Source organism: Canis lupus, chromosome 12 (genome assembly GCF_011100685.1).
Source record: "Canis lupus familiaris isolate Mischka breed German Shepherd chromosome 12, alternate assembly UU_Cfam_GSD_1.0, whole genome shotgun sequence".
Taxonomy (NCBI): Eukaryota; Metazoa; Chordata; class Mammalia; order Carnivora; family Canidae; genus Canis; species Canis lupus.
This window is the reverse complement of record NC_049233.1, coordinates 20,403,097-20,418,138: the sequence shown is the minus strand read 5'-3', so window position 1 is coordinate 20,418,138 and position 15,042 is coordinate 20,403,097. Positions and strand designations below refer to the sequence as shown.

Below are 15,042 nucleotides of genomic sequence, written 5' to 3'. Positions count from 1 at the left end.
TTTTGTTGTTGTTGTTGTTGTTTTTTTTTTTTATTTATGATAGTCACAGAGAGAGAGAGAGAGAGAGAGAGAGGCAGAGACACAGACAGAGGGAGAAGCAGGCTCCATGCACTGGGAGCCCGATGTGGGACTCGATCCCGGGTCTCCAGGATCGCGCCCTGGGCCAAAGGCAGGCACCAAACCGCTGCGCCACCCAGGGATCCCTGTTGTTGTTGTTGTTCACAAAACATGTCTGATTTTTTACTCCTAGAGCTCCTCATTTATTAGGGGAGGATAGATAATAAACAAGTAAACAATAAAAAGTTACAGTTGTAGTAGGGGTAGTGAAGGGAATAGACAAGCTTATGTGTGATAAAGAAAAATGAAAAAGTAAGGACAGAGATGTTGCCAAGAAGCTGACATTGGAGCTAAATATGTGTGGCAAATTGTGTTGGGGACATAGGGAGAGGGTCCAGGCAGAAGAAAGAATGTTCCAGGCACAGGGATTAGCATGTGTGAAGGCCTCAAGTGAGAAACAAATATCTTGGCACATTCTAGTGACTGAACAAAGGCCAGTGTACCTGGAGCCAGCTGGGTTTGGCATCTTTCTAGGGTGGGGTTATTGAATTCTGTTCCTGGCATCGTCCTCCAGGCCTGGGTAAAGGTGAAGGTACATTATAATCCATACTGAAATGAGGAGGATTCAGTTACATTAGAACGAGAGGATAAAGTATTGTTAAGTAGCCTATCTCTTATTTAAATCTTGCCATTTGGGGCTATTCGAAATATGACAAGCAAATAATCAAGAGGGGCAATGAAATCAGAATAGCCTGCTTCATTTTGTATTGGGCCTCCTTAAGCACCAGCTTGGTATGGTCATGTTTGGTTTGTAAGTATGAGAGGAAAGCAAACTTTTCATGGGAAAACAGCAGTTCACAATAATGGGTCTGTTAAGGTTGTGATTTTTAGAACCCTCCTCCCAAATCTCTTTAAGGCTGAGCTGAGGGTGCTTGGGCATGTATCCTTTTTGCATAACCTGGGTAAATTCTGATTTCTAAGGTTTCTTCTTTAAATCCTGTGTAACTGGCTCAATTCATCATTTATCTATTTATTTTTCAATTTGGCATTTAAATTTGAATCTTAGTAGAACCGTGGCTGTGTTCTTACAAAGCGGTCTACCAAAAAAAAAAAGAAAAAAAAAAAAAAAAAACAAAACAAAGCGGTCTACCATTTCTGAATCCCCACGTCTTTCCTTGCCAAGGTTTTCAGGTTCCTTTCATGATAACGTTGATGAGTTTCTCACCTCTGTCCTTCTCTCTTCCCTCCTCCCAGCTCCTCACATCTGTGTATAGGGCTAAGGTCACAAAAGTGCCACAAACTGAGTGGCTTAACAACAGAGAGTCATTGTCTCACAGTTCTGGAGGCAAGAAGTCTAAGATAAAGGTGTCAGCAGGGCCATGCTCCCTCTGCAGGCTCTTGGGAAGGGTCTCTTCCAGCTCTTAGTCCTGCCTGCTGGTTCTCTGGTTCATGGCAGCAGAAATGCCAGTCCTTGTATGGCATTTGCTTTGTGTGCATGTCAGTCTCCATGTCCGTGTTTCCCGTTTTTATAAGGACATCAGTCACGTTAGATTAGGGGCTCATTCTACTCCATTGTGACCTCATCTATGTGCACCTGCTACAATGCTATTTCTAAATAAGGTCACATTCTGAAGTGTTGGGAGTTAGGGCTTCCAACATATGAAGTTGCCGCAATGTTTTTCAACTCATAATGCTAGCCATAAATGTATGATTTTGTCACAGTATAATGAGCTGGTTATGAAGATTAAGCCCCATTCAGAGGGATGAGCTAAAAGAGGAAGTAGGCATTATTATTGTAGTAATAAATTGTTCATCCTGATGGCATGCCCGCCATCCTTGTTTTTCTTTAGGGTCAACAGCAATGAAGCAGGAAGTGTTCCTTGTTACCAATGAATCCATACTATCCTTGTTCCCATTACTACCCTGTTAGGGTTACCAGACTTAGCAAACAGAAATCCAGGACCACCAGGTAAATTTGAATTTCACATAAAGAGTGAATATTTTCTTTTTTAGTTGAGTATATCCCAGATTATACATGGGACATAATTATACTAGAAAATTATCCTTATCTATCTGAAATTTGAATTTAACTGGTCTTTTTTTTTTTTTTTTTTTTTTTTTTTTAAGTAGGCTCCACTCTGGGCAGGGCTTGAACTCATGACCCTGAGAGTAAGACCAGAGCTGAGACCAAGAGTTGGACACTTAACTGACTGAGCCATCCAAGTGCCTCGGTCATCTTATATTTTGTCTGGAAACCATACACTCTGCCCAGCTCTGGCAAAAAATAAAATGTCTAGTTTCTGGTCTTACTAGACACTGAGTTTTCTTTCTGAGGAAAATAGCACAAGGTGTTGATGTTGGGGCCAGAAATATATAGAACCTAAAAGCTCAGAAAAAGATTTTTTATACAGATTCTTCCATCTGATCCAGAGCAGGTCACTCCAAATAGGTTGAGCACTTGCAAGATTGTTTTGGATTGTGCTACTAATTTGCTGAATTGTCTTGGGTGGACCACTTAACATTTGTTGTGTGTATCCTTCATCTGCAAAATTGACAGCTATGGTCTCAGTCTCAACCCCAAGTGTTTCCTGAATACAGGAAGTCCTGAAAGTCCTCTTAAGTGTTTGCCACTCAGATTGTCTACAGACCCACGTCATTCACATCACGTGGGAACTTGTTAGACATGCAGATTCCCAGGCCCCACCCCACAACTATTACATCAGATCTTGTTTTTTTAAAAAATATATGTTTATTTGAGAGGGGTGGGGGAAGGACAGAGGGAGAGAGAGAGAAGATCCTCTGGCAGATTCCCTGCTAAGCATGGAGCCCAACTCGGGGCTTGATCCCAGGACCCTGAGATCATGACCTGAGTGGAAACTCAGAGTCAGCCACTTAACCAACTGAGCCACCCAGGTGCTCGCAGATCTTGCTGTGTAAGGAGATCCATAGGTGATTCCTGTGAACACTGGAAGTGCTGTTCAGTGCCCTGCATAATAAAGTACCAGGCAGGCTTTCAAACGATCCTGTGCTTCCGACCTCAAAGGTAACACAGGGAGACCCACTAAATCCTATACCTTGTTTGCGTTTTCCTGTTTTCTTCCACTTTTAGTTTCTCAAGGACTCTGTGGTCTGAGAGGTGGAGGAAGGTGAAGAGTACCACAGGGTGGATTTGGTTTTGAGCTGGACCGCAGCTCCCCAAGAAGTCACAGCTAGGTTTGTAAGGCAGTGTGGGCACGGGTCATGGTAGCTTTACATTCCTGGGCCTGTCTGTTGCTGCACACCTCGAACAAAAAGGCTGAGGGTGAGGGACCCCTTCAGGAGAAGGGTTTGTTTTGTAGTCCTCACAGGTGACAAGGACACATTCCCTGGCTCACACGGTCCTAGGTGGCTTTATGGCAGCATTTTGCAGCTAGCGATGGAAAGGCCAGGGACCTCCCATACTATAGCTTGGCTGTGGTTCTCCTAGTCCCTGGTGGGACAAGACACACTGCCCCATAAAACCACCTAAGACAGATGGTTTTCAGGCCTCATTCAGCTGAAAGCCTTTGTCCAGGGCTCAGAGTGTGTTTTTGTTTCTTGCGCTGCCTGGCAGGAATTCATCTTGTTTCCTGCTTGTATCATGTACTTGAAAGCCTGGCATCACATATCGGACTGAGCCCCGGTTTGTAAGATAAGCTTGTGGGGGACAAAAGGGAAGAGACAGGTGGGCAGCAGTGGCTCTGGCAATGGAGCCTTGCTTGATTACAGAGCAAGCTACCCAACCTGGACCTGCGGTCTTCCCAGATGGAGGGTATTTGAGGCTTACCTAGCCTGGCCCCATCCTTTTCCCGCTGAGGGGGCTGAGACAACTTCCCAGGGACATGCCACAGGCTGGGCTGGTCACACCCCATGCAGCACCAGGACCCAGGCAAGCCATCGGAAGACTGGGTTTGCTAAGTGGGGCAGGGTGGGGGGGACCTAACCAGGGAGGCAAAGACTTAGCTCTGTCCTGGCCTCTCTGGTGAAACAACCACCAAGGTTCCCTTTGGCCCTCAGGTCCGGTCTATATGAATAAGAAAATAAATCACATCTCCCAGTGTCCCTGGCCTTATTGGTCAATCATCTGAAAAAGAGTGGGAAGCCTCTGACCAGGACTTATAGCCAGTCCTGGATTTGATTCCACCCCCCTACAGTAAACCAAAACTTATTATTAAACTTACTGCCTTCCTCTGGTCTGCTTAAACAAAGTAACAGGGAGCACTGTGGGTTCCCTTATAAGGCCCTAGTCCCATCCAGGAAGGCTTCACCTCATGATCTAAGCCTCCCTAAGGCCCCTACCTGTAACATCGTTGCATTGGCTGTAGGGTGTTAGGACTCCAACATGTGAATTTAGAGGGGTGGGGGGACACATTCAGACGAGGGCACCTGTTATTAAGCATCACAGTTGTGTAGAAAAGTCGATGGACCATAAGTGGTCAGCTCAGTGAATTTTCACAAGGTGAACCAACCCATCAGCACCTCCAGTTTTTTAAAAGCTCACACTTTCCGTCCCAGTAGGCATTCCCTCCATGCTGTATGTTGTCTGCCCAGGTGGGTTGTACATAGAAGCCTCATATTTGTGAACTGTAGTGTGGGCTGAGTGTGTGCTTGGCATCTAGGAGTTACTGCTGTATTTCTTCCCTGAAGGCCCTGGGGGCTGGGGTGGGAAGTGGGGATTGCAGCCTTGTAAAAAAGGAATGGTGCATCAAGGAAATAATTCCAAAGTTAGGCCCTTTGTTTCCGGCTTCTCTTTACTGCTTCTCTCATTTTGCTACATCTTTTTACATCATCAAAGTATTATTTCCTTGTCTCTCTTACTAGAAAATTGGGGAAGATCTATCCCAAGTCATGTAATCGTCCGTGATGATTCCTTGGCTAGATCTTTGGTTAACTGGGGCGGGGGTGGGGGGTGAGGAAGGATTGTATAGGGGTATATATTTTTTGCTAGGGCTGCTGTGACAAAGTACCACAGACCAAATGGTTTAAATAACAGAACTTTATTGTCTCACAATTCTGGAGGCTAGAAGTTCTAGCATCAGGATGTTGGCAGGCTGATTCATTTGAAGACTCTGTTCCAGGCCTCTCTCCTTGGTATATTGATGGCCGTCTTGCCTGTGTATGCGTCTCTCTATGGCCAGTTTTGCTTTTCTGTAAGGACACCAGTCAAATTGGATGAAGGCCCACAGTAATAATCTCATTTTAACTCGATGACCTCTGTAAAGACCTGTGTCTCAATGAGGTCATATTCTGAGGTGGTAGAGGTTAGGATGTAATCATTTTTGGGGGTGGGGGAAATCATATTTCAACTCCTAACTGCTGAGTGCATGTGAGAACCACGGTGGTGGGTGTAGTGCAGGTGCCACTGGCCACATCTTCCGTCGGGAGGTCAGGGAGGGCGTGGCCTGGCAGCGTGGCCAGACAGAGTAGGGGTGGAGGTCCGAATGCTGCCCTTCGGGGCTCTGTGCCCCCCGCCTGCCCTCAGCCCCACTCTCTCCAGCACCTCGGGGAGAAGCAGACCTGCAGGGTTTAACGGATGCACCATCTGTGTGATTTGAAGGGGAGTCAGGAAGCCAGAAGGCCTTGGCCCTGTCATTGGCAGCATGGTTGGGGTCTTGGCCCACCCCTCACTAGTTGCTGGCCTCTAGCCTTCAGCTGCTGTCTGTGTAAAATGAGAAGAATACTCAGGATTCCTGTGAGAGGTGAATGATGTCACTTACAAGATATATTCACTACAGCGCCTGGCAGAGAGCATGTGTTCAATAAAAGCCTCGTGGTTGTCGTTTGTGATCTTTACCCTAAATAAGCACCCTAATGGGAGTACTTTTTGTGTGTGGTGCATGGTGACACTTCTGTTCTTTTGCCTTCTGATTCTGAGGGAAGTGGTCCTAATGATGCCATCTGTTTGTGTAGCACTTTACAGTTTATAAGTCAGTTATCTGTTTCATCCTTATAGCTTTGTGAGAAAAGGTAGATGGTATTATCCTCCTTGTCCAGGGGGCTAAGTGCAGGCAGGGAGACCCTGGATCACTTGATGGACAAGTAGCTACTCCAGAAATGAGCTTCAGGTCTCTCCATGCCTGGTCCGGGTCCCTGTGGTTTAAAAAAAAAAAAAAAAAAAAATCAATGAGGTGGGAAAGACATCACATTTTCATTTTATCCATACAAAGCAGAAGAATTTAAACATTTAGTTACTTAAAGATTATTTTTTAACTAGAAAATACATTAACTTGTCCAAAAAAGTCAGTGTGACAGTTTTGTTCCTACCTTGAACTCTCTTCCTTTGACACCTGCATCCCCTGTGGATAATCCCTGTTGTTTCCTATGTGCCCTTCCTGGATTTCTCCTCTCACCTTCCACTATTTCTTTATGCACACACAAATACACGTTTCTTTTCTCTTTTCCTCCTATAACCAGTAGAATACTGTATGTTCTATACCTTTATTCCCCCGCTGAAGTAATTCATCCCAGATACCTTTCCACGTCAACGTGTGGAGAGCTTCATTGTTTTCTTCACAAATGTATTGGGGTATAGCACATGCAGCGAAACACACATGTTCTTTAGGGGTACAGCATGTGCATTTGTACATAGGTGCACACCCATGCCACCATCCCCTAGATCAAGATATGGTGCTCCCAGCTTCCTCCTGGCCAATACCCCCTCCCAAGCCACCATTATTCTGCTTTCTTAATCTCCTGATTAGTTTCCCCCATTCTTGATCTTTGTTTCTTATTTTTAAAAAGAGCTCCATTGTTTATGTCAATACTTCTTAAATTTCGGTGTGCATCAGAACCACCTGGAGATGTCATTAAATGTAAAGTCCTGGGCCATCCCTGGCATTTTCTGACCCAACAGGCCTGGGGTAGATCTGCACCAATATTCATTTTGGAGCTTACAGATGATGCTGGTGTTGCTGGTCCACAGCCGCAGTCTGAGTGCTCCAGTGCCTTGGAACCATCATCTACTTAACTAGGCCCCAATAGATGAAAACAACTTGGATTGCTGCCATTACTTTATTGTTAAAAACAGTACTGTGGTGCATAACCTTGTACACATGTCATTTTGAACATGGCAGGTATTACTAGAAGATAAATTCCCAGAAGTGGAGTTGCCACATCAAAGGGTTGATACACTTGTAATCTCAATAGAAATTGCCAAATTGCCCTTCCAAAGAGGGGGTCCATTTTGCATTCCCATCAACAGTGTGAAACAGAGCCTGAGTATATTGTCAAGCTTTGGATTTTTGCCAATCTGATAGGTATGAACTGGTAGCTCACTATAGTTTTAATTTGCATTTCTGTTCTGCATAGGGTTGAGCATCTTTTTAAATGCACAAAGGCCTTGTATCTTTTCTCTGTGAATGGTCTGTTCTTATCCCTTTGCCCATTTTTCTGTTACAGTTTTGATCTTTTTATCTCACCCAGCTTCAAATGCTGGGTGCTCTTTACATATTAGCAAGATTAGAGCCCCTTCATTCTGGGACACCTGAGTGGCTCAGTGGTTGAGCGTCTGCCTTTAGCTCAGGGCGTGATCCTAGAGTTCTGGGATTGAGTCCCACATTGGGATCACCCACATTGAATGATCATTTTGCCTCTTGATTTTGATTGTGGTGTTTTTTTTTCATATCTAAATTCTTCTTTTATTTTTTATTTTTTTAAAGGTTATTTATTTGAGAGAGCGAGCGAGCACGAGAGAGCATGAGTACGGGGTGGGGAGAAGGAGAAGCAGGCTCCCCACTGAGCAGGGAGCTCAACATGGGCTTGATCCCAGGATCATCACCTGAGCTAAAGGCAGACTCAACCAACTGAGCCACCCAGGCACCCCTGAGTTCTTCTTTTACAACTTCAAAATAACATGGAAACAGAGTTGGCCATATGCACAGAAACCAGCAGAAGTTTTGTCAGTCTGGATGTGCAGGCATTAGGAAAGGCATCAAGAACCAAGAGACAGCCAGGTTGTGCAGCGATGCTCTTTGAGCGGCCAGCTTTTCACACAAAGATACAAGTCTTGTTGGCAAATGCCTAGACTCTAAGGATCTGAAAGATGGACAGGAGGGCTGCAGGTGGCCACCAGTCAGCTCAAGTATACAAGGAGGAAGTGCGAGACCATGTGGGAGTACCCAGATGAGATGGGAACACATAAGGCAGACAAGAGAAGCTACTTACAGGTGACACCAAAGGAAACAGGAATGTGCCTCTTAGTCATAGGAAGCAAAACAGGATGTCCGTAAGAATATTTCTCCTGTCCAGGGACAGCTGCTGACAGAGGTGGTCAAAACAGCCAAGGCTCATATCGATAATTCTAGCTCTCTTTTAAAACTGTGATCAGAGGTAAGCCAAGCAAATGCCACATTTGATGGGAGATGAATAACTCATCTACAGTTGGAGGATCATTACTGAAGGTGCTTTCTTCCAAAGCCAGATGAAAGCCTACAGAAGGGCATGTTGACCTACTCTGTGTTGGGGGGTGTAGGAAGGGAGGTGTCAGGATCATGTAGGCTGGAGGCTACATATTGGTGGCTCATGGTCAGCGATGGCCTGCAGATCTAGGTTCTTTGGCCAGTCTGGTATTGGCCCATAAAGTATTTTTTTTTAAATCGCAGATTAGTCCCCAATATTTTTTTCTATTTTATTATTTTTTGATTTTTTAAAATTTAAATTCAGTTTGCTAGTATATAGTAAAAACCCAGTGTATATCTCATCATGTGCTCTCCTTAGTGTGCTGATCACCCAGTTACCCCATCCTCCCATCCACCTCCCCTTCTGCAACCCTTTGTTTGTTTCCCAGAGTTAGGAGTCTCTTATGGTTTATCTTCCTCTCTTCTTTTACCCTGCTCAGTTTCCCCCTTCCCTTATGGTCCCTTTCACTATTTCTTATATTCTACATATGAGTGAGACCATATGATGATTGTCTTTCTCCAGTTGACTTATATTTCACTCAGCACAGTACTCTCAGGTTCCATCCACATCATTGTAAATGTAAATTCATCCTTTCTGATAACCAAATAATATTTTAAAATCAGATGATTTCATGTAAAAATGTCTCTTTGTGTCTGGAATATCAGGAATCCAGCCACACTGGGCTGCACCCCTCCCATAGCCACAGTCTCTGAGGAATACCTTCCCCACTCTCTCATCACCTCCGGGGGACACAGGGTCTGCAGCCTCCCACTGTCATACTCCCCTCTGCGACACTACCTGTCAGTTACTGTGTGTTCCAGTTTTAACTGTTTGCTTTCTAGTAAGGTGGAAAGTGGATATTTCTTTTTTTCTTGTGCTGAGAACTTTTTTTTTTTTAGATCTAATTTTAGTTAGTGAATATACAGTGCAGTATTGGTTTCTAGAGTAGAATTCAGTGACTCAGCACTTATATATAACACCCAGTGTGCAGCAGAACAGGTGCCCTCCTAAGTCCCCATCACTCATCTAGCCCATCCCCCAACCACCTCCCCTCCAGCAATCCTTAGTTTGTTTTCTATCAGTAAGAGTGTCTTATGGCTTGTTTCCCTCTCTCCTTTTTTTCTTTCCCTACCTCCCATAGTTTCATCTGGTTTCTTGCATCAAATTCCACATATGAATGAAATCATATGGTATTTGTCTTTCTCTGACTGACTTATTTCACTTAGCTAAGTACCCTCTAGTTCTATCCGCATCATTGCAAATGGCAAGATTTCCTTCTGTTTGATGGCTGAGTAATACTCTGTTGTATGTTTATACCATGTCTTCTTTATAAGAAAGTAGTTATTTCTTAAACTTATCCCTCTCTCAAGGTAGAAATGTGAACAATAGACCAAGAAAAGTGCCCCAGTAAACATAGGGGCACTATGTTTAAAGAAAATCCGCAGGAGGCATACTGTGGAAGTGGAGATGTTACCTGTGTAATGCAGCAGACCTCTGTGCTGAAAGGTTTGGACTTATGAGACCTGGGCTGCTTTGCTCATTTGGCTGTCCACCTGGTACCTGTAAGCATTTTGCTATGATTTGTGACTAGGGTGGCCTCTCTGAGCTCTCTCAGAGATGTGCTGCAAGTGACTTTTCTGAAAAACTATAACAGGTTTTACTGCCAGATTATTGCTTTCTTTTTTGAGAGCGCATCCAAGACAGGGCAGTCCTTCAAGAGCAGGAGCTCCAACTTGGTTAGTGAGACGATTTTTTTTTAAGGTTCTTAAATTTAGATTGTATTTATTTATTCATGAGAGACACAGAGAGAGGCAGAGACATAGGCAGAGGGAGAAGCAGGGTCCCTGCGGGGAGACCGATGCAGGGCTTGATCCCAGGACCCCAGGATCACGACCTGAGCTGAAGGCAGATGCTCCAACCACTGAGCCACCCAGGTGCCCCCTGAGAGGATTTTTTAAGCATTAGTGAGCAACCAAAAATCTAAAAAGATATATCAAAAACATCGATTTCTTGATAGTCTCCTGGAAGATCACAAAGTTCCAGCTTCCTTTGCTCTGTGGAGAACAGAAGGAGCCAAACCAGTTTCCTTTGTTTTGATCAAAAGTGGGGAGAGTGGGTCAGGGGAAAGCACCAGAGGTAACGTGTATGAATCAGAGTACAGCTTTCAAGTATTTGTGGATGCTACCACTTGTTACCATAGTAGGAGAAAGGCCTCAGAGGAGCAGGTGATGCTATGGCCCTCCCAGACCCCCACTCCCACCTCCTTCCCTTTCATTCCAGCCTCCTCTGCCTGGGGCCTCTGCCCTCGCCTGGGCTGGCTAGCTCTGCTGTGTCTCCTCCTCCAGCCACTGTCTGCCATTGTCCCTCTGAGCGACGCTTCTGCTCCCTGCTCCCTCCCCTTCAGCCTTCAGTCCTCTCCTGAGCACTTCTTATCACACCTGCCATGGGTGGTATTTTTTACATTTAAATATACATAAGATAAAATTTACCACTGCAACCATTTCTAAGTGTACAGTTCTGTAGTGTTAAATATGTTCACGTTGTTGTGCAACTCATATCCAGAACCCTGTTGTTGCAAAACCACAACTTGGTAGCTATTAACCAGCAACTCCCTACTCTGCTCCCCTCCCCCTCCAGCTCCTGCTACCCAGCATTCTGGTTTGGGTACATGAATTTTACTACATTCACCTTCTACCTTGTATGATGGAATGCTACAATATTTGTTGTTGTTGTTGTTGTTTTGTGATTGGCTCATTTCACTTAGTGTCACGTCCTGCAGGTTCATCTGCGCTATAGCATGTGACAGGATTTCCTTCCTTTTTAAGGCTGAATAATATTCTGCTGTGTGTGTAGACTGCATTTAGTTTACCCATCCGTCAATAGACACCTGGGTCATTTCCACCTTTGGCTATTGTGAAAAACGATGCTATGAACATGGGTGTACAAATACTTCTTTGAGATCCTGATTTCAGTTGTTTTGAGTATATACCTAGAAGTGGAATTGCAGGATCATATAGTAACTCTATTTTTAATTTTTTAATGGAAATATACTTGACATACAATGTTATGTTAGTTTCAGGTGTATAACGTGATTTGATAATTCTGTACATTATGCTTTGCTCATCACCATACGTGTCGTCACCATCTGTCACCATATGATGTTAGTACAACACTATTGCCTCTGTTTCCTATGCTGTACTTTTCATCTCCATGACTTATTTTAACTGGTAGTGTGTACCTCTTAATCCCTTTCACTTATTTCATCCATCCCCCACTCCCACACTCAGGCAAACACCAGTTCTCTGTATATAGGAGTCTGTTTCTGGTTTTTTGTTTTTTATATGCCACATATAAGTGAAATCATAAGGTATTTTTATTTCTCTGACTTCACTTAGCACAATACCCCGTAAGTCCATCCATGTTGTCACAAATGGCAGGATCCTCCTCCTTTTTTATGACTGAGTAATATCCCATTATATGCATACCACTTCTTCTGTATCCATTCATCTTATCAGCGGACACTGAGGCTGCTTCCATAATGTGGCTATTGTTAATAATGCTGCGGTAAACATAGGGGTGCGTATATCTTTTCGAATGAGTGTTTTCATTTTCTTTGAGTAAATAGTAGTAGAATTGCTGGATTGTATGGTATTTCTATTTCTATTTTTAATTTTGGAGGGAACCTCCACAGTTTTCCAGAGTGGTTGGAACAATTTACATTCCCACTAACAGTACACGAGGGTGCCTATTCTCCACATCATCACCAACACTTACTTCTTGTCTGACTCTAGCCATTCTGACAGATATGAGGTATTCCTCTCATTGTGGTTTTGATTTGCATTTCCCTGATGATGAGTGATGTTGAGCATCTCTTCATGTGTCTCTTTGCCATCTGGATGTCTTCTTTGGAAACATGTCTGTTCAGGTCCTCTGCCCATTATAAATCAGATTATTATTGTGTGTGTATTGACTTGTATAAATTCTTCATATATTTTGCATATTAACCCCTTATTGGATATATCATTTGCAAATATCTTCTTCCATTCTGTAGGTTGCCTTTTTGTTTTGTTGATGGTTTCCTTTGCTGTGCAGAAGCCTTTTATTTTGGAGTAGGCCCAAGTTTATTTTTGCTTTTGTTTCCCTTACCTCAGGGGACATATCCAAAAAAATGTTGCTAAGGCTGATGTCCAAGAGATTACTGCCTATGTGTTTGTTTGTTTAGGAGTTTTATGACTTCAGATCTTTTAGATCTTTCATCCATTTTGAGTTTATTTTTAATTTTTTAGGAACTGCCATACTGTTTTCCACAGTGACGGTCCCATTTTACATTCCCCACAATCAATGTGCTACAGTTCCAATTTATTTGTCTCCACCAATACTTTATATTTCCTATTTTTGGTGTTTTTCTTTTTAATTGTAGCTATTCTAATGGATGGGAGATGGCATCATGGTTTTAATTTGCATTTCCCTAATGACAGTGATGGTGGGCACCTTGTCCTATACCTGTTGGCCATACACATGTCTTTTTTTAAAAGACATTTTAAAAATAAAATAAAAATAGACATATTAAATATCTATTCAAATCCTTTGTCCATTTCTTAATCTGGTTGTTTGGTTTTTGTTGTTGTTGTTGCTGTGTTGTTTTATTTTTAATTTTTTTTAATTAAAAAAATTTTTTTAAAGATTTTATTTATTCATGAGAGATAGAGAGAGAGAGGCAGAGACACAGGCAGAGGGAGAAGCAGGCTCCCTGTGGGGAGCCTGATGTGGGACTCGATTCCCAGTCTCCAGGATCCTACCCTGGACTGAAGGCGGCGCTAAACCGCTGAGCCACCGGGGCTGCCCTGTGTTGTAGTTGTAGCCTCTGGTTTTTTAGTGTGAGAATTTGTTGTGTACCCACTAAGTTCCAAGAAGGCAGGGCTGTGCCCACCTTGTTCATGGTCTTCTCCTGGCACTCAGAATGGAGCCCTGCCCCTGGTTTATTTTTGATGAAAAACCATGCATGTAGCTCTCAACAGTGAAGGGACAAAAGAATGTATTAATTTATGCACTCATTCTTGTTTCAAGAGGGATCTAAGGCTATGGTCACATCTCTTTGGAACCATGGTGTTTGGGGTGAAGAATGGCAGGTGACCCTGAATAGGCTTTAAAGAGGATAATCCAAAGCCCTGATAGGTGTTCTCTCTTTACTTTTGGACCATGCTTGTTTGGTTGAGCATAAATCCTACTTTGCTTGGTAATGCTGGCCTCCATGAAACTTTGCATGTGTTTAGTTATTTTCTGGTTTCAAAATATGCTGCCATCAAGTTTGTCTCCTTTGGTCCTCCCTCTGCAGGAGACAAGGCACATGTCATCCTAGCTGTCCTTCTACCTCCTGTGCCTTCTCCTCCGGCCCCCATGCCTGATGCACACTCCCACCCCCTCCCCAAGCCCCCAGCCCCTAGGTGAGCCTGTCATCGTGTGCTGCTCGTTCTCTCACTGACGGCCCTCCTCCCCACTTCTCCTCTCTTCTCCTTTCCTTACTTCAGGCCTCATGGTTCCTTAGGTGGATCACTGCACTGGCTCTCTGACTGGTGTCTTCACCTCCCAGCCTGACACTGTTCACTGCTGCCAGAGTAAACTTCCCCAGACCTGTATTTCATCATTTTCCTGTTGAATCTGAATTCTTCAGTGTGTCTGTATTGCCTTCAGGTTCAGGATAAAGTCCACCCCCTTTCACATGGCACACAGACATTCACAGGGGCCACCCCAGCCTCATCCTCTGCATCCTTTGCAGATGCCACTGCTTCTGCCTAGATTCTCCTCCCCCACTTGACTACCTGCGCTGATCGCCAGGTCCCGACATCCTCGTGTTCACCCTAACCAACACCCCACCACCACCTACCCCAGCCAGTGTTGGGCTCTGGCCTGCCATTGCTTGCTGGGGCGCTCTGTCTACCTCTTGGCCCCGTGTGCCCATCTGTAGGCTAATTGCACGTTTACTTGTGCATCTCCTTACCAGTCTGTGTGCTCTGAAGCTGGGCCAGTGTCCCTTATGTCCACACTTCGACAGCTGGCTCAGTGCCCGTCACAGAGCAGGTCTTTGGGGTTTTTTTTTTTTTTTTTTGTATATTTTTTTATTGGAGTTCGATTTGCCAACATATAGTATAACACCCAGTGCTCATTCACAGAGCGGATCTTTGTGGGGAGGAGGGCAAGGAAAAAGCCTGATTTCAAAGTTCCCATGTTCACTGCCCTCCCGCCGCTCGGTGCCAGGGACCATCCCATTCTCCCAGTCCAGGGTGGCAGGGGGCGTGGCTCGACTCCCAGAGGGAACCCAGTCAGTTCTGCTTCATTCTGTGGCCACCCTGAACCTCACCGACCCAAGTCTACCTTCTGGTAAACGCATCCCGGCAGAGAGCGATGACTCATGTGTGTGTGACTCAGCGTGAATGCAGCACAGCTGGAAAGGCAGCCAGTGTGTCTGCTTGGCCGAGTCAGGGGGGCGGTTTCCAGAGCAGCAGAGATCCAGGCCTGGGTTCACGAGCCCTTGCAACCCTAGCCTGCTAACTGGAACGAAGGTAGAAATGC

The 15,042-nt window shown here is 44.5% G+C and overlaps 1 protein-coding gene across 2 annotated transcripts in view; it reads left to right on the top strand.

Annotated features, from left to right (window-relative positions):
• TRAM2 (translocation associated membrane protein 2) overlaps positions 1 to 15,042 on the top strand; it is an 81,858-nt gene that overhangs the window by 46,098 nt on the left and 20,718 nt on the right. The gene's annotated exons all lie outside the window — the stretch shown is intronic.